At 40.5% G+C, this 25,876-nt stretch overlaps 1 pseudogene; it reads right to left on the reverse strand.

The window, feature by feature from the left end:
- LOC143389976 (contactin-3-like) overlaps window positions 1-25,876 on the reverse strand; it is a 94,702-nt pseudogene that overhangs the window by 14,625 nt on the left and 54,201 nt on the right.

Raw genomic sequence — 25,876 nt, forward strand, 5'->3', positions numbered from 1 at the left:
CACATCCCAAGCCCTATTTTGTATTTTATTTAGAGACCGGGTCTCAGTAAGTTGCCACGTTCCTTGTGGTCCCTAAGTCTGGCTCTGAACTGGCGATCCTCCTGCCTCAGCCTCCCGAGCTGCTGGGACTACAGGTGTGCCCACCATGCCCAGCTCTACTCTCTTCATTGCAGTATGTGGCCACCTTGTTCTGGCCTTTATGTTTTACTGTTGAAGGCAAAATATAAAAATAGGAAATAATTATTATAACTTATACAACTAAAAAGCAATTTGAGCTCAATGAAACTGGCAATAATTGCTTCTGAGTGCACAGAATGTTGGAAATGGTAAAGGCTTGTGACCACAAGAAACAAAAACAAAAACTTAAAGACTAAGAACATAGCTCAGTGGCCAAAAAGGAAAAAAAGAAGAAAGAAAAAGGAAAGGAAAGAAGGCTTAAGGGACTGGGAAGCTGGACATAGGACAGAGCAGATTTTTAATAATGGAGCTACTCAGCTTTGCCTGATTGGAGGAGGATAGACTTTCTATTTAATTAATTAATTAATTAATTTTAAAAAAGCAGAGTTCTAATTTTCATGTAAAATGTCCTAAATTTAGGGTTGACTCAAAACCAATACTGTGTTGATCAAACAAAATGTGCTTATGGGCCACAGCTGATTACAAGTGTCAATCCTCTGTACAAAACACACTACAACTTATTCTCTCTTAAAACACCACTGGGTGAGTGTTAAGGCCCTAAATGATAAGTGAAAGCAAATTATATATTGTGCTAGATAAAAATATCCCTATGTATGTGCACATGGAAGGATATGTACCCTTATATTCACACAAAATGCTGATCTATGGATGCCTTTATGTGAATTTCTCTCAGAGAAGGGTTATTAGTTTTAATAAGAATCTCAAAGGGAGGATGTGAGCCCAAACAAGTAGCATTGAAAAGGATACATGGTTTCTTTTCTAATGCCATAGCCAAATAGCCTGTTAATGGATACTAAAAGCTTTTATATATGGTAGACTCACCAAGAGAAAACACTGTGTGTTGTTAGGTCTAGATGAGCCGTAAATGATAAGAAGATTTCCCTGCTCCTAAGAGCATTGTCTAGTTATTAACTAAGAATGATACAGATCAATAATTATAATAAAATGTACCAGACACAAAACCTGAATCTTGGGATACAGCATAGACGGGGTAGCATATAAATATGACTGTAAGACGGCAGCAGGGAGGATTCAGGTGGTAAAATCAGGACCGCCCAATCTTCCCTCCCCTGTCAGGTTCCAGTGTCAGGGTTGTTCCTTTTCTGACATATCAATCTGGTTGAACACAAGTTGCCTAAGAAAATGTTCTTAGGAGGCTGATTTAAAGAAGACATAAAAATAATTTATAATTGGTAATGTGGAATCTCTTTTTGTAAATCCGTTTATAGAAAGTACTTGAAAGTTCTTGATAGCGGCCTGTTTTAAAGTACTTTAACCAATCTCCATGCATCAGAAGGAGAGCTTTATTTTTAGATCTTAGTTGCTGAGAGGTATTAGAAACATTTAGACACAGAGAAAAATTGTGACAAAGTTGAACATGATACTAGTTAGTGAAGACTGATTATATAATCTTTTTAAACAGCTTTCCTTAAAGAGCTGAATAAATATTCATGTAACTAAAACATAAGGAAACAGAGACGTGCCACTAATATTGCCAATTTTCTGAAAGAATTCCATTATGTTCCAAGAAATTTTGTTCAAAAATGCTTCTATAGGGCTAGATCGTTTTTTTAATAAGGTGGAATAGTTAAGAAAGAAATAAGAAAGACAAATATCCCATTTTCCTCTCAGTTGTGTTCTGGATTTAAATAATAAAAGTACTCCAACTGAGAGAAGAGAATATTTCTATGCTAATTTGGATTTTTATGGGCACAATCACAATACAGGGATGGGAAAGGAAAGATGTCTATGTTGGAGGAACAAACTTTGAAAATGTAATTGTGCAGAAAAGGGTGAATATAAAGTTGACAGAATATGAAGGTGGCATCTACAAAGGATGATCAGAGAGACGCACATTACCAAGACACACCCTGTTAATAAAACACAAGACACACCCTGTTAATAAAAAAGCCAGTGTAGATACGACTAGAGGCAGGGCAGCTAAATACACTGATGAGTAATGGATTATAAAATAACTATACCTAAAATGTCCAAGTCTGTTTGACAAGAGATTGAATCTATTATGTAAGAATAGGAGATAAAGAAAAAAGATCAGCCCAATTTGAAAAACAATAAGTAGGACTTGTAGACCTGAAAAAATGCAATGATTAAAAAATTAAGGAAATCAGTAATAAGAGTAAAGCTATAGACTAATAGTGGAAGGGTGAATTAATGAGCCCAGGACATAGCCTGAGCAAAGAAATGAAAATTACCAAAGCAAAGCTGTGGCATTGAGAACAGAATGCAAAGTTCCAAACAGAGTTCCCAAAGGAGAGATAAAGGAAAAGGCAACGCTCAGAGGAAAAAATGGCTGAGATCTTTCCAGAGCTGAAGATATGAGCATTTTCATGGTGCAAACTCTGAATTTAGTGAGGGAACAATAAAAGGCACAGGAGAGGTTGGTTAAGACAGCCTTAGGTTCTCAACCATGCTTCATCCCTAAGAATCTGAGGGATCCAGTCTGCTCCTCTGAGCCGTTCCTGAGCCCCTGAGTTGGGGTTTACAGGTGAGGCTGGGGCCTGGGAGGGAAGGACCTCATTTCCTGACAGAGTAGACAGCAATAATGCAGGTCGTGATGGGCAGGGGCCTCTAGGTTCTGGTCATTACTGCTGACAGCGGACCTGTACACACAGCTGTCCCCCTGATCCATGGGTTTTCCCTCTGTGGTCTCAGCTGCCCTCTTTCAAAAACAGGCAAGAAGGGTAACAACATACACAAAGATACTTTGAGAGACTACTTTCATAAAATCTTTATTATAGTATATTGTTATAATTGTTCTATTTTATTATTAATTATTGCCATTAATCTCTTTATTGTGCCAAATTTACAAGTTGAACTTTACTGTTTGTGGTTTCAGGCAACCACTGGGGTTCCTGGACCATGTCTCCTATGGATGAATGGTGGCTAGGGATAGAACCCTCCATATTGTCGAATTACTAAATGACTTAAACGGCTTCACTCTTAACAGTTTAAAAATGTTTCCTTCCTCTGACCATGGAGATCTACCAAACTCAGTATTCAAGTTCTCAAATTTTCTGCATCTATAAACACTGGTAATTCAATTTTCTGATGAGATAATATGGTATTTTTTTTCCTTCAGAAAAATAAAACCAGTTCACAAGTCAATATATTTTTTTCTGGATAAATAAACAGAAACAAACTTGAAGAATGTCAAAACTAAAAATATGATTTCAGTTTCTGTGAGTAATTTGGTTATTCCCAAAACTAATGTTCCTGCTCCAAGTACTCCTTAATATCACTGCATCAGATCTTTCATTTAATTTAAACATAAAATGAAATATAGCTTATAAAACTAATGTATTTAAAAGTAGAACCTTTTTTTAGGCTTGAAGGAAACAGGTGTTAAGTTGGAAAAACTCTTTTAATAGACTAAAATAATTTTATGTATATTTACAGATTTCTAGAGAGATGAACACTTTAACTTAGCTATTAGATTGGGCACATTTAAATCAGCAGAAGCCAGAGGGGGAAATGCATCTGAATGTCTTTTAGGGAGATAAGTCCAGGTCTGTCCTCCTCTGCTCTCAGCCCGGGGAGAGGTATTGTGTATGTCCTTGCCCTCTGACTTCTCTTTGGGTTTAATCAGCAGGACTCAGGAGAGACTGGGATGTTTACTCCCCACCATTTATAGTGCTGTGCCAGGGTTTAGTAGGGACCTTCTAACAAAGAACACAGCAGCACATGGGCAGTGAGGGTCATTCCCAGAATCCCCCACACAGAGTGAAGCCTGCTACACACTGGACCCTCTCCTCTCTGCTTGTCTCCATGGTATTGGAAACCATTCCTGCTGTATCACCAAGCCTCTGTCCCTCCCAAAGTCTGCCTTTTATTCACCTAAACACATTTTACTTTTTTGATATTGATGTAAGAATATCTCAGCTGTCTGTACCCAATTTTCCTATGTACATTCAACTCATGCCACAATGAATTGAATTCACTGCAAGACAGCAGGAGATGAGATCCCGGACACATAGCTTTTCTTCAAGTGGAATTTTCATATCCTCAAAAGAAAAAAAAAAGGTACTCAAATATTTAACATCTTTTTCTACTCTGATTAAAATATCAGGCCCTGTGCACATTCCATACAGTTGTGGGAACAGGAGGCTGGAGGAAGGCATCTAGAAAGTTTGGTTTGGCATTCTGATATATTACATTTCTTAAGTTCCTCTGTCACACATAAAAAATAATCCTATGCGGTTCCCCCCAAATATTCAACTCTTATTATTTTGCAAATGTTGACTTATTTCATTTGCTTATTAAATTTGTTCTTCCCAAGGTTTATTCTTTCTTAATGTTTACTTTTATTAGCATGTAGTAATGGTACATATTTAGGGAGTGCAGCGTAATACTCTAATGCCTGCGTGTACCTCACATAGATCAATCAGAGTAATTATCTTTTCCATCTTGTTATCATTTCTTTTTGTTTGGAACCTTGGAGTTCTTCATAGAAACAGCGAAGAGATTATTGTGAACTAGAGTTTATTTTTTCTAAGCACAAAAGGACTTTAAAGCCATGGTATATTCCAGGCAGGAACTCTAGCGCTCTCTCCTCTTGGTGCCCACTCTCCATGAACTTAATGGCTCTGGATCCTCTTTTGTGGGTCTGCCTCTCTTATTCCTATCCAGAAGGGCACCAGGAAAGATCTGAGCCTGAGTTTAAAGGCACAGCAGATGAAATAAATTGGAGTCTAGGGAAATGAGCTCAACTACTGGTTGGTCAAATCAGAAAGAAAATTAGTCTAGATGCTAATGATGATGTGTGCTCAGCATGTTGCGAGGCACACGATCAACTCACGCCAAGATGAGAGAAAGGTAGGAGATATTAACGATTTTAAAGCCAAACTGGGGAAACTGCAACCCACAAAGTTAGCCACAGGACTGATAATTAAATACTCTGCTAAGTCATTTATTTTTCTAGGTTAATTTTTAAATCATTACTGAAACGAACAAAAGACATATTTTTAACTTGGTGGAATTACATAAATTATTTGAGATTTTTTTCTAATTAGTACATCTTTCTCTTAGCTTCTCTTTCTTTTCATATATTCTACCAAGCACTTGGGGAAGAAATTTTTAATCCTTGTTTTTCCTTTCAATACAGTATACATGTTACATTTGAATATTTTGTCTGCTACTCTCTATACAAATAGATAAGTTATGATGCATTTTTTTAAAAAAAAGCATTTATTTTTTAGTTGTAGTTGGACTTAATAACTTTATTTCACTTATATATTTTTATGTGGTGCTGAGGGTCGAACCCAGGGTCTCCCATGTGCAAGGCGAGCGCTCTACTGCTGAGCCACAATCCCAGCCCCAAGATGAAATGCATTTTAACCCATAATTGATACCAAGAAAAGTTCCATTTCCTTCTCATCTTTTGCCTCTGACCCTAGTGGCAACAGGCATGAGAGTCACTCGGGGAGTGTATTTTCCTTGTGTAAAGTAGAAAGTATTCTTCTACTCTTTGCTGCTTTTCAGTTTTCTTTTTCTTTCAATGAAATCTCACCCTGAAGCCCAATATATAAACAGAAAAAAAGCAGAAGCTGCAAGTCTCTCAGGGTGGTTTTAACAATGGCTGCAATTCTCAAATGATGCTATGAGTTATGGACGACTGTTACTCTATTCTAACTGAGCCTTGGAGAGCTTTAATGACTTGCTTAAGAACATGCAGCAGTGAGATAGCAAAGCCCAAACTGCATTTTTTCCATCAACACATAGTTTGTGCATGTCACCCATGTGCCCGATATTGCTCTGTGAACTTGGGAGATATCATTAAACAAACACACAGAGTTCCTGTCCCTTGTGGAGCTTATACAGTAACCTACTAGTTTTGAATGCAGAACTGTCTAATTCCAAAATGGTAGAGCCTTAACTAGAAAATATGAGTTTCCACTAGCATTCTTTAATGTCCTTCAGCCAAATACTCTTTCCTGACATGGCTAAGAGATACCATTCCATTTTCATATAGAATATTTTTACCTGGATGAGTCCTTGTCAGTTTAAATTGATATGGAAAAAAAATTAGCATCTCCTTGCCCTCAAGCTCTCCATTAACTACCATCAACTTTCAAGACCCCTACAATGCTTATAAGCCCACAGTTCTCTTCTATGTAACCTCTCCTTCATTTTTCTCCAGTATTTCACAAGGTACAACCAGATTGGGGATATGATTCTGCCATTATGGCTCATACAGGGCAATTATCCATAGTGGGACTGTGTCTCAGTCCAACTCCTTCACTGAGGAGAGTCACATGTGTTCATTTCTTTAAATTCCCTTTTCTCTTTCACATGAGAGATCACATTGGACCCTTGACTTTCTAGGTCTGGCTGATTTCACTTCGCACGATATTCTCCAGTTCCATCCATCTACCAGAAAATGCTATAATTTCATTCTTCTTTAAGGCCGAGTACTCCATTGAATATGTATTCCACATTTTCCTTATCCATTCATTTGCTGATGGACACCTGGGCTCTAGCCATTCTTGTCTGTTATGAATCAAACTGCTATAAACATTAATGTGGCTGTATCACTACAGTATACTGATTTTAGTTCTTTTGGATAAATACCAAGGAGTGGGATATCTGGGTCACATGATGGATCTATTCCTAGTTTATTGAGAAATCTCCATACTGCTTTCCAAATTGGTTAGTAGTAATTTGCAGTGCTACTGATGATATATGAGTGTACCTTTTCCCCACATCCTTGCCAGCATTTATTATTTGTATTCTTGATGATTTCCACTCTAACTGGAGTGAGATGAAATCTCAATGTAGTTTTGATTTTCATTTCTCTGCTTCTTAAGATGTTGAACATTCTTAATATTTTTCATATTGTTAGCCATTTGCATTTCTTCTGAGAAATGTCTGTTTAGTCAATTTTCCCATTTATTGATTGGGTCATTCCTTTTTTTTTCTGGTGTTAAGTTTATTGAGTTATTTATATATTCTTGTTATTAATCCCATGTTAGAGAAGTAGCTGGCAAAGACTTTCTCCCACCTCTCCATGTTTTTAGTTACTTCCTTTGCCATACAGAAGTCTATGTCTCATCCTGCACAAAAATCCACTCAAAGTGGAATAAAGACTTAGGAATAAGACCAGGAACATTGCAACTTCTAGAAGAAAACACACAGACAACACTCTACAATATGTGTACAGGCATTCATTTTGTTAATAAGATTCCCAAAGCTCAAGAAACAAAGCCAAGAACCAAAAACTGGGAGCTCAATTTCAATTACAAATTCAGGTATTGCCCCTGAATGGCCTGTATGCAGAGCCTCACTGCTTCAGTGCTGTCTGTTTCATTTGATAATATTTATTCAGGCCAATGCTATGTGGTTATAGGGAACAGAAACTCTCTTGAAGCTGCTCAGATAGAAAGGGAGTTCACTGTCAAGAAGGACAAAGCACTATGAAAAAGGATGTAAGAAGTCCACTTGAGAATTGGGCAGTTGTCAAAGAGCTCTTCTATTTTACTCTTGTAAGGTTGTAGGGACCTTGTTTCTCACCTTGTGAGGGTGAAGTGGGGAGATATCTGCTCTATCTCATCTTTGCAGACATACTTTTTCCTACATGCCAATGGCCTAAGAAGTGTGAACTTGGCTACAAATATGACATATGACCACATGACCCTCATTAACTATAACCTCTGTATTTCTTACTTAAATATCTCACACAAGAATCTGACTGGGTCAGCTCACTGTGCAGACCAGTTGACTTTGGTCACATGGTCACTGGGATACAACCACTGGAGACTGTATTGGGGAGTGGAGGGGTACATGGCTGTGTCATGCTAATATGGCTATGTTAGTCTGCCACTGAATCAGCAATTACACATGAGGGCAGTTTCCTAAGAAGCCAGCAGTGCGTGGTGGGGATGAAGTCACAACCATGACCTCTATAACAGCATTGCTAGATAAGTCTTAAAATGTGTTTATCTCACCACTTCCTAATTCCACTGTTCCCTATGAAATATGGGGTACAGTTCACGTAGTTCCTCTTACATTCAAATTCATCTGTGACCTGCTCTCCTATGCCTCGGTGGGCATCATCTTCAGTGTAACCTTGGTTTTGTACACAGCCTCTACTCCTTTACTCCTCCAAAATGCTGTGCTCAATCTGGAATGTTCTCAGTACCTCTACATTCATTTTCTTTCCCTCCAAAGTCCTGGTTAAACCTTCCTACCATCTGGAAGTCTGTAAAGCTGTGTCATCCTTCTTCCTCAAACACTTCTTGCTCAGATGAACTATTCATACTTCATTATATTAGGTCTTATGATGCCCTCTCTTTTGGATATTTCATCTTATTTCACCATACATCAAGGTCTCTGGAAACACAAATTATACTACGGGCAGCTGAATTCTCTAGAATTCAGGAGAGAATCTCACAACCAAGGACATAAGACCATAGCTGGAGGAAGGTGACTTTCTACTGACATAGCCATCCAATGATAGGACCACAGCCTTTCAATCTCACCCTCAGTTTTCAGTGAATCCATCATAAGATCTGGCTGACAGTGCCCATGACTGCCTTTCATATTCACTGTTTTGTTCCTTTTCCACCCCAACTAAGGTGGTACTCATGCCCCTGGCAGGGTTAAATTAGGTATGTACTAATAATCAGATGGCACAATGTGTGGGTAAGAAAAGAGCAACCCAGAACAGAATTCATATAAGTTGTCATTGTTCAGAAGAAGTTTTAGTGAAAGAAGCAAAGTAGCGTGGTAGCATACAAACACAAGTTAGTTTACCTCATAGCCAAGCAAATGTCCATTGCTCAACTTCCAAGGAATGGTGTTCCACAAAACTTCAATTTCTGAAGAAGACAGGCTATGGGCAGAAACTTCAGTTGGGGCATTGTAGGCTCTGTTTAGGAATAGAATTTGAAAACCAATGATCATTTCTGCAGTTGAATAAAACAATCCTTTGACATCCTTATTTTTGAGAAAGCATTTTAACATAAGTGAAACTTTTATAGTCATCCCATAAAAATATTTGAAAACAAGCACCATGTCTTGAAAACACAGACACTGATCTATTGCTGAGGACGAGGTGGCCACAGTGCCACAGGGGTTTTCCTTGCTCAGCGCCCACAGCAACCTGTGCCTTCCTCTCTTGCACCTCTTTCTCAGTATTTCCTTCTTCCCTCTGTTCTCTCTACCCCTTTTTCCCCTCTCTTTCACCCCACACCAGCTGCTTGGGAACTCCTATACTACTTTCTTATTTGGGTCAAACAAAGTCAAAGTCAAGTTCAAGTAAAGTTCATTTACTCAGCAAGCACTGAGTGCCTAATTTCACACAAGGGGCGGTGTGAATTTGGATACTGACTCTTTTGAAGGAGTAGGTAGACATGCCCATGTGATCTCCAGTAAGAACACCCCCTTATAATGAACATTCTTGGGGATTCATGGGAATCTCATAAGGCTCAATGATAAAGTCTTCCTCTGATTCACTGAAATGTCTGAGTGTATTTCCAACAAGCCCCTCATTTTTTTCTTAGGCAACTAAATATCTTTCTTATGTGTGAACAGACAGCCCTTTGACCAACTCCTCAGAGTGATAAGGATGATTCAGGAGAAGGGAGGTGAGGGGCACAGGAATAGGCCAAAGGCTAAGTCTGTTCCCTACTTCCCACAGCCAGTTCTCAGGCCCTAGATGCTGAGGGCAGACAGTGTCTGATGTCCTCCTGCTGGCTAATTTCCATCACTTCCCAGACTCACAACCTGCCCTTGTAATTCCTGGAAGCTCTTGGAAATGGGGTCTGGTTATGAATGCAAGAGTCTTTCTTTTGCAAAGATGCCTATAATACCTGTTTTTATCCTTTTCAGAACTCAATGGGAAATGAGAAGACAAGAATAAGGGTGGCCGTCCTCCGTCCTCAGAAATATGGAGTCTATTTTTAGGAATGATAACTGTGGACCTTTTTTTTTTTCAATTTACTGCCAGTTCTGAGGTTAGGAGAGACACTGGGATATACTGCATGAGCTCAGAATGCTTAAGGCCAATGGCCCTGGGTTAAAATCCTGGCTCTTACTACAGGAGTTTTGGCAGATTTATTCATCTCTTTCATCAGGCTTTCATTTTCTAATTTGTAGATGGGAGACTTTTCATTTGAAAATTCTAATTAGGTAACTCCTGGCAGATGGCAAAGATGCAATACAGGTTGGCCCCTAACATCTTTGTTAGGTGGAACCACATGAGGTGGCCAATATTCAGTTGCAGTCATCTATAAAATAGTGATTTGCTATCATTTTCTAGAGTGATCTTGAGATGTCTCAGAATGTGGAGCAGATTTAATAGGAGAGAATGACTCAATGGTTTTCAAGTGAAGTGTGTGTGCACACAGCAGAATGATGCAATGAGGCCAGAATGACAGGTACTCATATCCCTCAAAGGTTCACATTGTACATCTCTTGGATGGCATCTTGGCCCTCGCTTTCTGTCTTGCTAGTGACCATTTCTCAGTTGCAGAAACCACAACAGAACTTTGAACTAGGGTAGCTTCCAGGGACTATTTTATTCTTCAACCAAGAAGAACAGGGTTGCAACCAATTGTTAGATTCTCTGTCTCTCGAGTCTTATACTTCAAGTCAGTTATGGTTGATCTTTATGACCTGCCCTGGGGACATAACCACAAGTTTGATTACTGTTGACTTGAGGAAAAAAACATACCCCTAAAGCCACAGAGAATTTTCTAGTCAGGTTTGAGCACAACAAGCTTATCGATATACAAACTTGTTTCCCGCACCTTCTTCTGCAGAGAACACTGTTGTCACTGGGCTAAATGGGCCTTCACCTCTGTTATTATAGACACCCACTTTGACTTCATAGGGTGAAAATGGCATGATGCTTTCATTCCTGAAGACATATCTTGGGGTGTCAGGGGATGTCACCACTGTCTGGATCCAGTTGGTAACCCCAAGAGGGCGGAAATCAACCACATACCCAAAACCTTCACCATTCTGCAGCTCTTCAGGGACTGGCTGTAAAGAAAAGGTACATTGTGTCACCCTTAAAGACAAGGGCATAGCAAAGTGATGAGTCCTCATCCTTAGTGTTTCCTATGAATTATCAAATAATAACCTTCACCATATCAAGTCGGAGATTTTAAAAAGAAGAGGAACAACAGGGGCACATTTAATTCAGCTGATTTTTAAGAGACATATAATACTCTTACCAGGCACCGAGGTACTGAGCTAGACTTCTCAGAGATTATTTGACATATGAGTGTCTTTAAGTCCACGTCTGGGTTTCTAATAACCCATACTCTGAGTCTAACATACTAGATATTTTAAGTCAAATAAAAATTATCAAATCCCTAGTGTTGGTTTTATGGAAAGAAATCATACCTTGATACAGTGATTAAGTACAAAGGAGCAAAAAAAGAAAAGAAAAGAAAAGAAAAGCAAAAGAAAGTAAATACAGCTTACTGAACTCAAGGATGCATGGACTCATGCCAAAAATTCTATTGGCATTTATCACAAGCTCATGATGCTTCATTTGTTTGTTAACATATTCAATTAATATAAATAAATTTAGTGCTAGCCCCCCCTATTTCATACATGTTAATTACATTTTCCCCCTAACTTGACAAAAGCAAAGGATAAAAGATGGTCAGGAAAGAAATATAGACTCAAGCACCTGTGGGGATGTGTGACATCATCAGCAGGACATTCCAGAAATGCAAGGAGAGCAGTAAGGGAACCTCAAGAGTCAGCAGCCAGGAGTTGACTCTCACCCTCTGTTTAGCAGCCAGGTGTCCATGTGCAAATTACTATCTTTGTGCCTCAGTGTTTTAATATATAAATGTTCCAAGAATGAAATAAGAAAACTTTTGCAAAATGACAGGAACAGTGATTAGCACTGAAATATTTGCTACCGGTGCTACCAGTAGTGGCAACAGCGGTACCATTATCAGCAGCAATAGCAACGCCAGCATCAGAACCCACATCACAAGCACCACTGATAGTACCACCAGTCCCACCAACACAGGCACCACAATTCCCAGCATCAGTGTCACCAGCACTGGAGACATGAGAACCAGTAGCACCTGTTCCATCAATAGTACCACCACCAAAACAATGACCTACACCACCAGTACCAACACCTCCAGCAGCGGCACCTGTGCCACCAGCTGTATCACCAGCACCATGAAAATGAGCACACACACCATCAGCACCATCAGCACCAACACCAGAATAACTACATCTGCACACCAGTGACACCATGAATACCTGTGTTCTCAGCACCACTACTAGCACCTGTGCCACAAAACCCACCACCAAAAAAACCAGTACCAATTGCACCACTACTACAACCACTACCACCACCAGCCCCCACATCACCAGTCCATCCCCAGCACCACTGTCACCAACCCGACAACTCTCAGCAGCATTAGCAGCACTGCCTCCATAAGCACCAACAAAAGCGCCAGGCCCACCAGAAGCAGCAGCAGGGTAGGAGCCAGCAGCAGCCAAAGCTATCTCATTCATAGCAGGACCACCAGCATCAGCATCACCATAGCACCAGCACCAGAAGCAACACCACCTGTGCCACCTCCAACACGGGTGTTATTGGTAGATCCAGTACCAGCACTAGAACCAGTACCAGAACCACCAGCACCCCCAGCAACTGCACAGACTCAATGTGCAGTACCCAGTTCATTCCCCCAGCAACATCTCCATTAGCATCACCAGCACCACAGTTATGACCGCCACCAGCCCTAGTGCCATCAGTACTATTACAAGAGCATCGTGAGCACCAGCACCACCAGGACCATTCCTCCAGCATTACTAGTGCCACCAGCTCAAGGACCAGCACTACCATGGCAACAACATCGCATTCAGTACCACCAATAGCGCTGACACCATTACTAGTATCAGCAGCACCAGAATCTGCACCACCGGTATCAGTACACTGTTCAAATCAGGAACATCACTATAAGCACCATCACCAGCATCACCAGCATCACCAACATCGCCAACATCGCCAGCACCATCACCAATATTACTACTAGGACTAGCACCAGTACCATTACCACCAGAACCACCAGTGCTACCAGCACTAGCGTCAACTATAGCATCCTTAGAAGGAGCACCATCAGTACCAGCCCTGCAGCATCACTAACAGCATGGACACCACCCAGGAGGCCATAAGGATCATGAAAATAGGAGCACTCTCATGAGGGAAGTGCTGCCTGGACACTTACATCCCAGGTGATCACCAGTTCAGACCGGCTTCTGCCTCCTCCACTGACTTCAGAGGGAGGCACTTCTGGAACTGCGTGGGTCAGAGAGAAAGAGATGAAACCCTCTTTGCATGTAGCAATATTTATCCAAAAGAAGACTCATTGTTGCTTTTAAAATACATGAAGGAGCTTCATCATTGACACATTACACACACACACACACACACACACACACACACACACACACACATTCACAGATACCTTAGGTAACGACCTAATGTACACACACACACACACACACACACACACACACGTGCGTGTATATATCCCATATGTATACATTCACAGATGCCTTAGGTAACAATGTAATGTATATTGCATGAAATTATGAAATATTTTGGGTGAGATCATCAGATGATTTTATTTTACCTGAAATTATAAAACATTTAAAACCTCTCAAGAGGTAATAAAAATGAAACTTATTTGAAAGGGACATTGTGACTGGTGTGAAGGCTAATAAAATATGGAAAATGGATTCACCAGGGACGCTGGGAAACCACTCCAGCATGAACCCTGAACTGTGGCTATTCCAAGCAGAGACATGAGTTTCAGAACAACAGTGGCTTTATGGAGGAAGGATACAGACTGGGACCCTCCCATCCTGGTAGGAGGTATTTATAAACCTCAGGCAGGCATCGACTTTCACACTTCTGCTGAGAACTTTCCTTTAGTAAACTCAATGACACAGCTAGCATATAAATTCTTTGAAGGTGGGTCTTTGTCATGCCCATAGCTGTATCTGCAAAGTCTGCAAAGTGCTGAGCACACAGTAGACACTCCTGAATACGTGCGGTGTGAACAAATGAGCAGGCTGTAGGCAGGCACCGGCCCCCATGTCTCCTAGTACCTGCCACATGTACCACGTGCACTGTGCCAATCAAATGGCGTCACTAAAATGTGGAGACATATCCTTGGACTTTATCTTGACTTAGTTAGCTCCTAAAGTGACATGCTTGCTGTTTCAAATATTCTATTAGTTAATATTAATTAATATGCAGATTATGAAAAGGAAAGTTTACGTCCCCTCAGCTGTCTCAATAATGTGATGCTGGGTATGCATTCCACTTCTAAGTCTTAAAATTAGGATAATTTTAGGATCATAAAGCCATTTATATTAATAGTTACCTTACATGGAAATTAATAACAATAATTCTTACTTAATTGAACAGTTGAGAAGCCAAAATATAATACCCATCAATTGTTTGAGCTCGTGTGTGTTCACTGAGCTCAGTGACAGAATGAGATTTCCTAGCAGCAAAAATTCCAAATGCCATTGTTTTGCCAATTTGTCAATGATTGTTTTAAATGAAAACAGCTCTTCCCTACTAACAGGGTAATGATGTCAGATAGTAATTATAACCTTAAATGACAAAAATGTATTCACTCAACATGCACTAATGATAGTTTAGGAGGGATTGAACTCCTGGAAATGTCATACAACATCAGAGTCACTTACATGGGTTGACTAAAGCCATATGGCAGATTTCATTAGAAAAGTCAGATAATTGTGACACTGCATTATGGATATGGAGTCCCCACTGGGCCTGGAGACCAGGGCCAAGGGAACTGGAGATGCACACCCAGGGACATCTCTTCACCCATTACTCAGAAAACAGAAACACTAACCTGCCTCTTCAGTTCTTACTTTTTCTGAGGGTAAACTGGGTTCTCCACCTCCGATTTTGTTACTGGCTACAACCCGAAATTCGTATTCCACCCAGGGGTTTAACTCCACTACGGTAGCTGTGTGTGTTTTCCCATCGATGACCTCAGGCACTACAAAGGAACAGTTCAGAGTTGTCAGAGTCTGTGGTGCCCAGCAAGGCCTTGAAATCCTTTCCTAAGCAGGGACAGTGGTTGCCTCTCCCCTTACCTGTTGTAACAGTTTGCCAGCCCACAGAGAAAGGTGTCCTTGCTTGGATAGCGTAGGAGATAACTGGACTGTGGTTGTCTGTGCCTTCTTTCCAAGACAGCTGGGCTGTGGTGTCTGTGATTTCTTCTACCTTCACATATCCTGGTGGTCCAGGTGAACCTAAAGAAGGTGAGTACGCATACCACTGTCACCCACTTCCACCAAAGTGAAGAGTATGTCCCGTGACCACTTCAGTACCTCCATGAGGTCCCCGTTTAGAAAGTGCTTAGTGACAAAGGCCAGGTACCTAGTAATAATATCCCCTGACACATATTTCCATTGTTAGATCTTAAATCTGGATAGAAGGCCATAATCCCCCATGCTCCCTTGTGACTGTATGTAGGATTCCTGCTCCTCCCAAATGCAGTGCCCCTGGCTTTGGATACACTGACTTTCCCTTAAACCCAGTGGTTTACCTCTGTAGTTCTCAGCTTGTTATCTAGTGATGTTTTAATTCATGATTCACTCTGGTCATTTTCCATCCCAATAGCAACAGTACTCTGGACAGTAGCCTAGGTTGGCAAATTTTCTCAGGAATCCTGAATAAATAATCCTGATTCTTTTAGAAGGACATACACTCACTTGCACGCGCACACACACCATATTCTCTCTCACGCAAGCATACACACCCACACACACACACACCCCATATTCTCTCTCCTATTTAATCCATATGCTGATTGATGATTGATGGCATGCTCAAGAACATATCAGCTTGGCAGCCATCCCCGTCACAGTGAGAGCTATTTGAAGGGCAGAGTCAAGAATCTTGTTTCTCTGAATTGACACTCATCTGAATTGTCGTATTTGCTGGCAAGAGGAGGACTCAAATCAACACTATAATTTGCATGTTCACATTCCCTCTCATCACGGCTCTCCCTCCAGTAAGGAATGATCAGGTAAGATGTGAAGGTAGGAAATCCAGGAGGCGTTCCTGTTACCTCTCACTATGAGCTCGGCGGCAGAGGAGACACTGTCCACTCCCGTGTGCACCATGCAGACGTACTTCCCGCTGTGCGTCAGCTGGATGTTTCTGATCATTAGATCACCTGAGGAACTCTGTTGGGAAAACCGGTGATGGACACACCGCTATTTTTAAAACACAAAGAATTTTGGAGACTATGGCCCAGAAACACATGGCGACGGAATCTGTCTTTAGAGTAAAAACTAAAGTGGGACTAGACAGAGGATGCAAGAAGGGAATGAACGGAAATAACACCAAGTTAAAAACCATACATGACTGCAGATAAATATTTCTGCAGACAAATAAATGACTAGCTTTCCCCAGGGGCATTTATGGTTTCAAAAATAAATGAGGGCAGAGATTATAGTCTCAGAGTCTATTTACTTCCACCAGGGTGACACTTATTTTATATCCACCGCTCAGCATCAGCTCAACTGTTTTCTCTGGTTCCAACCCCACTGCAATTATCTGCCTGAGAAGAAGCAGAAACCATTTAGGTATCTAATGGGAAATAAATGCAGCGCGACACAGGGATTACCACAGTTGAACACTGTTCTAAACACATTGGAGCTCAAAAAGACTAATGCCATTTAATTCCTCAGCTGCAGAACTTTAGGAACAGTCAGAATGAACCCCCTCAATAAGAAGAAATGGAAACATTTTAAACCTTAAAAATATCAGCTATCCATAAAGACATTTGTGGGTGTCCCTCAGCACCAATTAATGGAGCAAATATATTTCTAAATGCTCAACTTTAAACGGTCTTCATTTAAAGAGAATATAAAATCATGTTCATAAAATGACTAACTGCAGGTCGGTTTCATGCATTAGTAAAAATATAGATTGAAATAAAATAATTTGGAAAAGCAAAGCCCTTCGAAAAAGATTAGCAGTTGATGCCTGACCTGGTACAGGACACAGCAGCATTTATCTTGTTAATTAAAAGCGTAGCTTTCCTCTTGGGTTTTCCTAGAATATGTTGAAAGGAGATCTGTTATCCTATTTTTAGGTAATTTCCTAAAACTACCTACAGGGTACTTCCTTCCATAATGCTCCCTGCCCTGAGGATTCTTAATAGGCCACAGATTCTCTGTTGGTTGGATCATATGGCTTTGGATGGAACTTCTTGAGCACTGGGAGAGACCAGATGTGTGCTGATTGATGGCCACAATTAAAAGATAATCCTGAAACTGTGAAGTTTGCAGATTTTACTTTCCACACTCTAAACTTTCTTCTTTTCCTCCCTCCCTCTTTCTCCTCAGGGTTATTTAGAAATTTATTCCAGGGATGAAACCCTCAATGCTTGCTGACCATTGCAGGTTTTCTGAGTTCCATATTGTCACAGGAGGGTGATTATCATTTCTATGGAAATCTTAATTTTCAGCAAAAATCTGTTGATGTTAAATGCCACCAAGACATTGGGGATGAGGCTGTTATTCTCCCTACCTTTATTTCTTACTTTGAAAACAGTTGGGTAAAAGAGAATTATAACAGGGCTCTCCTGAGTCTTTAGATATCTGCATGTACCATTTCAGCACACCGCTGGTATTGTCTCTTGAAGGAGTAATGGAGAGTTTGGTATCAGGATGTGGCTTCTATTGACTTCAGGTATAGATAGCGGGAGAGACAGAAATGCTCAGCCAGGTCACAGAAATCAAACTATCTTCCTAAAGAAATGTAGGTTTATGTTCAGAGGACACACCATTTCTAAGTATACGAGTGTACCACAGTGAACCTCACCATCATGTATGCCACAAGAAATTAATTTTTAAAAATAAGATAAAATAACTGTGGGTAAATGACAGAAAGATCAATAGAGAGAAGGGGCTGGGGAGAAGGAAGGGGAAGGAGAGATACTGGTGCCTCAATAAGAACAAAATATATTCCATGCTTGTATAATTATGTCAAAATGGATTCTACTGTAATGTATAACAAAAAGGAACCAATAATAAAATTAAATTAAATCTAAAAAAATGTTGGAAAAAGAAGCAATAAACTAAGTTATGTAGAAAATGGGAGCCACTGATTTTTTTAAGCACCAAAATGTTGTTAAAGTAGATAAATATGTAAATGGTTCAGTAACATGTATTTATATTGTACTTTTCTGGCCCTTTCTATCTCCAACTCATCTATTGTCTTAATGCATCGCTTCATAGAAGCAAGATTCACCTTAACAGAGGTTTGCCCAATCCTGCTTAAGCCTTCAAGGGCTAAGACCTGCCTGACACATGACCTTTGTTCTCCAGGATGTAAACCCAACTCAGGGTAATAAGGAATGTACATGTGAGGCAGATTCCATCTGCAAACCTGGGAAGTTCAACTCAGGTCAAAGGACATCACATGGCACACCATGTGTGGAGAGCTGTAAAGCAACAGAGATGAATGTTTTCAAGTTCTGCTGACAGTGTGGAAGCTGCTGCTAGGAGGAGTGTGAATGGGCGCAACCCCTCTGGAGAACTGTCCAGAAGTCTCCACTAAGGCACAAAATAAGCATCATCTATCACCAATTATTTCACCCCTAGGAATGGACTTATCCTGCAGAAATGTGTGTGTGCATCGACCACAAGATTTACACAGCTGAAAACCAGAGGACTCAATGTCTGTCTCAGTAAAACTCATCAATGAATAAGTGGTATAATCATTTACGGAAATACTATTGGGACATTAAAATGACAAAACTATGTACATAGATCTATGTAGCTGCATCTAAACAACCAGAGAGAAAAGAGAATATTGGTCTCATCTCACCACCCAAGAGAAGGGAGCTGTGGTGACCTGGGAAGGAATAAGTACTCTGGATTGAAGCATCATGGGGGATTCTAAAGTGCAGGTCATGCTCCATGTGTTCCTCCTGTGAAAATCCACTGGGCTACTTGGCAGGCACACATTATCCCATCATTTCTTATCAGGATGCAACTATTTCCAGACATTAAAAAAAATTCCCAAAGGAAGATTCACTGATAGCAAACCCAACTCTTTTTCACATCAGGTTGTCACTCTTGGAGAATGTAGTTGTTTATTGGGTAGCTGGGATAAAGTGGGTGGGACAAGACTGCCTGGGAAAATCTAAGTAAAATTTGTCAAAATGTAGTAAACCAGTAGGTCTCCTTTAAATAGGTTTCTCGATATATCTATTAATGAGATAGCATAATAGATATATTTAGAAGCATTTTTCTTTAGAGTATACAGCAATTCAAATAAAGGAGATTATAACACTAATAACTTTCAATAAATTGTTAGGCACACTAATAATTGTTTGAGTGAAAAACAGCTTGGTGTTTCCTCTCTGTTAAATTAGTCTGTAGTATTTTCCTAAGTATTCTTCCCCTCCCCCCCCTCCTTGAATAGATTGGACCACATTGGCAAGATGGGGGGCAAGGGGTCAAGTTTTTACTTTCTTTTTCTTTCATCCTGATTTTCTTTAAAACCTCCCTCTAAAAAACTCCCCCAAGCCATGCAATTCTAAGTTTTATAGAAAGCAAGCCATTTTTCTAAGCTGCAGGCCACAGGTTTACTCAAAATAGGAGATCTGGGCCATGGACAAGGTCCATTCCAATGATTCATACAGAAACTTTTACAGCAGGAGAAAAATCCCTAAGTGATACAAATTTGAGTTCCTTCTTAAAAGCACTACCTTTTTAAAAATAAGATAATTCATTCAAAAACTATTTATTAAGCAACTACTACACTTCAGTTGCTGGGTATACAATGATGAGGGGAGAAAAAAACAGTCCTTATATTCACTGAGCTGACAGCTGAGAGAGGCAGTCATCAAACAATGACATAAAACAATGTCAAATTACAGTGTAACTTAAGATCAGAAAACACAGAAGAGTCTATGGTTTTCAAGGGTTTCAGTGAATGAACCGACGGGCCCAGGCATGCGATGTAATCAGAAGTCTTGAAAAAAGAGGGTGAAGTGGTCTACACGGGCACATATCTACATGCAAAGCACTTGAGGACACAATCAATTTGTTTGACTCAAGAAGGGTAGGGTAGTGGCACACACCTGTAATCCCAGCGGCCCAGGAGGCAGAGGCAGGAGGATCATAAATTGGAGGCCAGTCTCAGTGACTCAGTGAGAACCTAAGGAACTTAGTGAAACTTTGTCTCAAAATTTAACAAGTGTTTGTGTGTGGAGTGGAGCATTGCAGATGAAATTCTGTGGTTCAGGACCACTGGGTTCAATCCCCACTACCAGGGGGAACAGGGGGGTTGCTAAAAGGGTTTCAGGAATAGGGATGTCAGGAATGTAGTTAATCTACAAACTCTTTATCTGTCCCCCAAAATTAAAAGTTCACTATAGTCAACATCAAATGCATAGTTACATCAAAATGACAGTAATTTTTTTTTCCTTTTTGGGCTAATTTTATAATTTCTAAGTTTGGCTAGAACCATTTACCCCTTTTTTCATGCTGGGGATTGAACCCAGAGCCTTAAACACACTAAGCACACACTCTACCACTGGGCCACATGCCCAAGCCCTAGAATCATTTTCTTATTGAAGTATTTGTTCACCTAGTCATACACATTTCTTTTAGGAAAAAAAAATACACATTTTTGAAACATGCTACAGGTACAAGCAGCAAACAGATTTATAAGCCAAATCATCTTTGACATGAATGTTAAGGGAAAATGTAACGTGTACTGAATTAAACAGAAGAGGATCTTATTAACTTTTCCCCTGTATTTTCTGAGGTGATGACACTAATGAAATTTGGGATGCAATTTAAAAGCCACTCTGCACTGAAAGGCAAGCAGTATGTGATGTGATAACCCATGCCAGGAGAAAGTAAATGAACAGACGATCATCACTAATTACAGGCGGGCTCGAAGCACACTGTGGTGTCTGCCATGTGCTAAGAACCGAGGTGCAGTGCAAACTTCGGAATCGGGGAGCGTCTTCCATGTTGCCAACAGAGCCTCAACTTTGAGTGAAACAGATTATCATAAATACTAATTCCTTAGTAAGCACTCTCGATATAATTGCTGCCACTGGACTGCCAAGAAGCATAATTTCCCAGTATAAGGGAAAAAATACATTTTGATGGCTATTTGGAAGGCAAGGTTGACTAGGCGGGCCTCCTCCTTTTTATCACTTTATGCAGTCTGTGACTGCAGAGCCACCTAAATTAATCATCGGTCCCTTCACAGGCCTGCTTTCCAAACCCTGACACCGCATGTAAATCACACCCAGGTGCCTTGAAAGCAATCGACCTATAGGTTCCTCCTGGAATCTGGTTGGTGCTTTCCTTTGTGAAGGTCCCCAAAGGAACTGATGGTGACATGACTCGCCTCTGCATTTATGATCAAGCAATTTAAACCTTGCCCCCACTCGCCCTGGACAGCCTCCTCAGGGTCACCTTCCTTACACACATACTCTGCTCAGGCAATGAATAGAAACGTAGGCAGCCACTGAAGATGGAAACAGGACCAAGCTGGGACATTGTGCTAATTTTTCTTAATAACAGTGGTTACAGTCACTTGGTTGTCTGAACAGGTGATATTTAAGGCAGGTAAATGTCATCTGTTCATATCAGAATTTGCTTGACTTTCTTTTTTTTTTTTGGCGGGGGGAGGTACTGGGGATTGAACTCAGGGGCCCTTGACCACTGAGCCACATCCCCAGCTTTATTTTGTATTTTATTTACAGACAGGGTCTTTCTGATTTGCTTAACGCCTGGGATTTTGCTGAGGCTGGCTTTGAACTCACAATCCTTGGGTCTCCAAAGTGCTGGGATTATAGGTGTGCCCCACTGAGCTGGGCTAAGAATTTGCTCAACTTTCTTTGGGAGGGGATGTCCTAGTGTGCCTCACTAGAAGTTGGTGATGTCAAGATGCTTTTACCAGAGACTTCAACTCAGTGTTTTCTACACTTTGGTCACTACAGTTACATTTACAGCTTTATATGACACATCCTATGAATGAAAGTTCTGTTATTCACTTGATGTTTTCTTAAACTGGTTAGCTTTCTTTAATTAATATGGAAACAGATAGGGAAAATGTATATTTTTGACCTAAATGGGAGTTTGCTCACCAAAATAAGTTAATGGCAGAAATGAACACAGTGAGTAGAAAAAAATATGAATGGACACTGTCCAAGATAATGCATATGGACAGCAGCTGAATGGTGTTAAAGTCTTTGAGCCAGAGACCTTTGCTCTGCTAATTAAAAAAGGAGATTGGCAAGTGTTAGACACTGTTATCAACAAATTCAACACTATAGTTAGCCACTATTCTGAACTTAAACTCATGATTGAAAAAAAAATTGAAAATGGATGGTTTCTATGTCCTATTATTTAGAGCTGCATATCTAGGACCTAAATCCTATCATTCTCAATGCTGGTTGTGCTATAAATTTACCTGAGGAATCTTTAAAAAGTACCAGAAAAGCCTAGGCCACATCCCAGGATAATAAAGTCAGAATGAACTGGAGACAGGAGACCCTCTAGGTGACTCTAATAAGCCATTAGGGTGCAAAGCTCATTAAACCTCCTGGAATTTGAGGTTCCTAATCTTCATTCCTCTTGGAAACAGAAGGCTTACAATAACCACTCTGATGTCCCCCAACTCTGAAATGCTATAATAAATAAATTAATGAAATAATTATTAGGCTGGGCTGGACATTGCTGGACACAGGCTGACAACAGCACTCCTATTCAGAGGGTCCTCCTGGGAGGGAGGCATGAAAACTAGCGTTCGTGAAGCAGGCAGAGTGTGTCAGGTTGGGGCCAACTCCCTTGATGTTGCCTTGTTTGCTGTGCTCATTGTAATTTAGAAATAGTCACCCAAGTCACTCAACAGTGATAAATTTCTATAAATCACATAAAAACTTACTATTACTCAACCTGTACCACTCTAGGATTTCTGTTGATGGATGTGATGATTCTGGCATATTCCAAGTCAAGGAGCTTATCCTGGAGAGTAAATTAACTCAGGGATCAAATCTCACTGTTTTGTTTTTCCCTATAGTGAATGAACAAAGTGCACTGAAAGCAGATCTGTCCCTTGTAGAATGGTATGGCTGTGTGGAAGAAAGGGTCCACTGATGCAAAGGAATAAAAAGCTATTTTCTCATGGCCACATAAACAAATTCTGCTGAGTTCCTTAGGTTTACTTCTGGCACCAATTCATTTTGCTATGTAATCGTTTACCCCCAAATTTAGTAGCTTAAATAAAAAAAAACACTTATTGTGCTCAGGAAACAGCAGAGAGGAGTGGAGTCAGCTCCTTAGTGCTGCATAGCTTCTTGGGGAGATGTACCTGGGGACTGGCAAGCTCATCCACAAGACGGGCAACATGGGGTTGGCCGTTGGCTGGGACTTCAGTGGGACTGATGGCTGGGCACCCTGTTTCCTCTTAAAGTGAATCCCTGCACACTCTACTTTGGCTTCCTCATAGTCTAGTGGCTCAGTTTCAGAGCCATTGTGCTAATGGAACCAGGTAGAAGAGCATGTGTTTTGGGGAGTTAGCCTCAGGAATCCGATGGCACTGTTCCTGGGGTTCTTTATTAGTCAGGGAAGTCACAAAGGTCTTCTGGGTTTCAACAGGGGAGGAATGGCTTTATTGCAGGTGGACAGGTGTTTGTCAAAGTCATGCTATAAGGAGAACTCATTGTATAAAGCAGGCTGTGGCCACCATCTTTGGAAAACACAATCTGCCTCACCACAGGTTCCTTCCACACCTGCCGTACAGCCAGTGCTTGGGACGGATGACCCACAGGGACCACAGAAACAGGTTTCCATACCTTCCACTATAGCTTTGGGGTCTCTCACATGGAGATCTGAGGGAGAGAAAGTTGTAACTTGTGGCTATGTACTTGCCAAGAGTCACCCTTGTGGGCTGGCCTGAACTGTATGTGCCAAGAACCTAGAATAGGTTAAAAAAAAAGAAAAGAAAAAAAAACAACAAAGAAATAAAAGCAAAACCCTAGACTAGACACCCTTTCTTTTAAGTCAGAAGCCTGTATACAGACCACATAAAGGACTCCCAAGGGCTCAAAGAGTATAAAATTATACCCTCTCCCAGGAGAGTTGCTCCCAAAGAAATCACAGTGTTTTCCTTACAATTGCAGTCGATTATATTCCAGCCATTTTCCAGATATTTCAGAAGTATAGATTTTTCATCTCCAAGTCATATTGAAAAAGATAAAATAGGAAAGACTAGGTTTGATATTAAATGTGACTATCAATAGACTTTTTTTATGATAAAGAACATGTTCTAAAATTTTAAGGTTGGTATAAGAAAAAGGGATTGAAAAATCAGAGTGTTTCTATAATAATAATTTTTTTGTTGTTGAAAACCAACCACTTAAAATTTCTGGTGTTTGAGTCTAAATTTTTAAATCACCCCAACTGATCTATTCATTCTTTACTTGCATGTCTATGTTCTAATCAATTAAATGGGTACAATTAAATATCACATCTTATACAGTACAATGATTTTCTAAATTAGAACATAAAATATAAGCCAGCCTGATTAGAAAATTGGCCAGTTGCTCTGACTTCTGGTATCCAGTCACCATATAAGGAATTTAGAAGTTGCCACTCTGTCTTAACAACAGGTAAAAATCTAAACACACTTTAAAAAATTAATTCTTCTTAGCTACAGCAAGGAAATATGGTCACAGGGCAGACTGTGTCCCTCAACACTGGAGATGTAACTGGCAGATGCAGAGATCCACATGTAGAAGGCTCCCTGGAAACCTCTGCTGGAGTAGGAAACCTGGCTGTTACTGACAACCTGCAGGACAGGCTAAGGGGATAGCTCTGGGGACCCAGTCATAGAGGGGTCCCCACAACCTCAGCGTTACTTCCAAGTCTACTAAGTCCTTTTAGAAAATACTGGAGAAAAATTCCACACAGTTCTGGCAGAAGCAGGGGAAAGGAACATCCCAGATTGTTTTACTCTCCCTTAAAAGGTCTGCCTTCAGGAGCAAGTAGCCAGCTTGGTCTGATCAGAGCCTAACCTACTAGGGGGAGGAAATATCAAACTCCACCTCCTCCAGCCATCCTGTCCCATGTTAAGAGGGCGGGGGGAAATGGAAAAGAACAAGAGAAGTTTAGAGTCTAGGGGTGCGGGCTCATTTAAAAGATGGAGCCCTCCCTCCCATATACCTCTTCCATTGCTCTCTTATTCAAGGCCTATTGATCTCATTGCCATTTCCTAGTACATCATATGTGCCTTTCACCAAAGTTACAGGCACATAAAAAGGCAAAAATCCAACCAAACAACAAAATAAGGTTTGAACAGGCAAAACAATCAGGGTAGGAGTGATGGTATGATCAGACTAGGAATTGAAAAACATGATAAATACTAAGTGCTCCAGTGGGGAAAAAATAACCACAGGTGAACACAGGAATGCTGCAAGCAAACCAATGGAGATGTCCGGAAAAAATTAGAAAGAAGAAGATGCCAGATGAGATCATTGAGAACACAGACAATAACAAGAGCTGGCGAGGATGAGGGGAAAAGCACACTCAGATTGTTGGCGGGACGGCAAGTTAGTGCCATCGCTTTGCAAAGTAGTATGGAGAT

Source organism: Callospermophilus lateralis, unplaced genomic scaffold, assembly GCF_048772815.1.
Source record: "Callospermophilus lateralis isolate mCalLat2 unplaced genomic scaffold, mCalLat2.hap1 Scaffold_190, whole genome shotgun sequence".
Taxonomy (NCBI): domain Eukaryota; kingdom Metazoa; phylum Chordata; class Mammalia; order Rodentia; family Sciuridae; genus Callospermophilus; species Callospermophilus lateralis.